Source organism: Dasypus novemcinctus, chromosome 7 (assembly GCF_030445035.2).
Source record: "Dasypus novemcinctus isolate mDasNov1 chromosome 7, mDasNov1.1.hap2, whole genome shotgun sequence".
Lineage (NCBI taxonomy): Eukaryota > Metazoa > Chordata > Mammalia > Cingulata > Dasypodidae > Dasypus > Dasypus novemcinctus.
The window spans coordinates 135,649,864-135,651,987 of NC_080679.1; the positions used below are offsets into that span (position 1 = coordinate 135,649,864).

Here is a 2,124-nt window from a genome sequence, read left to right on the forward strand (position 1 = left end):
TCAAATAGAGAATTATTCTGCCAAGCCAACCATGAAAGCTTCAAGAACAGATAGATATAATATTCTCTGTTATTCTTTCAGGGCATTATTTTATACAAGTTTTTTTTTAAATCTTCAAAAATAAAAATAATGAAGAGTTATTTAACCTTGTGAATATTTTTAAATTACTTTTTTTTTTTTGAAAGAGGCTTTTTTAGATTACATGAATGTAACATAAAAAATGTAGGGGGGGAAGCAGATGTGGCTCAAGCGATTGGGCTCCCATTTACCATATGAGACGTTCTGGGTTCAGTTTCTGGGGTCTCCTGGTGAAGGCGAACTGGCCCATGCTGTGGAGAGCTGGCAGCCTGTGCTGTGGAGAGCTGGTACAGCAAGATGGCGCAACAAGGGGAGGCAAGCAGGCATGGAAGAACACAGAGTGAAAGGACACAGAGAGCAATCAGCAAGCACAAACAGCAAGGGGTGGGTGAGAATAAATAAAATAACTCTTTCAATGTATATATATATATATATGGATTCCCAAATGCCCCACTCCCTCCCCCTCCCACACTTTCCCACATCAACATCCCTCATTAATGTGGTATGCGTGCTACAATTGATGAACATATGTTGAGGCTTTGCTACCAACAATGGAATACAGTTTACATTATAGTTTATACTCTGTCCTGCACAACTTCGTAGGTTATGACAAAATATACAATGGCCTGTATTCCTTCACTGCAATGTCATTGCTTGAAGAATTTGTCATAGAAATTCTAGAAATTTTCTCAAAATATTCCCAAAGCTGCACCTTGCAAATATTTTGCAATAAAGTTTCTTGAATTTCTATGACAAATTCTTCAAGCAATTCAACTTTTCAAATAGAGTCATCACTAAAAAGTCCCTTTGACATTGGATTTATTCCACAGTTACAATGCTGCTTATTCCTTTGTTGAACATAGGAGTAGTTCTTTGTTCCTTCATGATCCCAAATCACTCACTCAAAGTCACCCTGTCTGTTTTCCAACTCTATTTATGTCAAATTGTAGGGGGACACCTTTAGTAACTTTCTTTATGTCAGACTGCTCCTCCTTTGCCAAGAATGAGGGTACAACAGTACAAGTTAACTGTGGTTTCTTAGTTACAAGGCATTGCACTGTTCCAGGATTGCCAAAGGATGCAGATAAAAATTTCTCCATTGTGGTGGAAGCCCACCAGATGAGCTCTCTTTGCTACTACATCTTTAAGTAGTTGTTCTGTGTTCAACTGGGCCTGAACTTCAAGGCTTTTCTGAAAAGAAAAGTTACCTGATCTGTGTCTTTCTGATGGATTAATTTATTTCCACTTTTGCTAAATTGGCTAGAATGTTATTTTTTCTGTTTAACTGATTAAGTCTCTTGAGAACTGCAACTCTTTCCTCTGCACTTCATTTTGTCTCAGATTTTCCTTCCTTTTTAACACAGAAAATATACTCTCATCGCTTAGAGGTGGTCAATGCATAGGATAATGACTTTTCAATTTCCTGTGGCTTTCCTAGCTGTAAGGCCTGCGATAACCCCATAAAGATGTCTCTTTCCAGGCAATACTCTTCCTCCACGGCCCAGACTATTCTTACTAAAACCTGAATTCTGTTGGTTCCCCATAGTATTCTCATCCTGAATTGCTAGTATACCACTTTGTTGGTATACTATTAGTCTTGGAATATTCTGTTTCTTTCCTTCCTTTCAATTCAATTAAACTGTATCATCCAAAGACATATCGATTTTGTTCAGGTTTACATTACTGTGGATTTTCAGGGGTGGTACTAGAGCCAGCATGGCTCCCACCAACTGGGTACCAAATTGGTTCATGATTGAAGATGTTGCACTGCAACAGTCAATAGGGAATCTGAGGCCTTGGTCAAGAGACTTTGACAAGGCTGTCAAGCCCACTCAGCTGGGGCAGAACAGTCTATTCAGTAAATGGTGCTGAGAAAACTGAATTTATATATCTGCAAGAAAGGAAAAGGACCCCTAGCTCATGTTATACAAAACAAAACTCAAAATGGATCAATGACCTAAATAGAAAACCTAGACCCTTAAAACTCATAAAAGAATATGTAGGGAAACATCCTCAAATTCTGGTGGTAGATGGTTGTTTCTTAAC

General features: G+C 38.4%; 1 pseudogene; it reads right to left on the reverse strand.

Annotated features, from left to right (window-relative positions):
* Positions 1-897: 897 nt before the first annotated feature.
* On the reverse strand, positions 898-1,829 carry LOC101411305 (UAP56-interacting factor pseudogene; annotated as a pseudogene).
* Between the last annotated feature and the right edge of the window lie 295 nt (positions 1,830-2,124).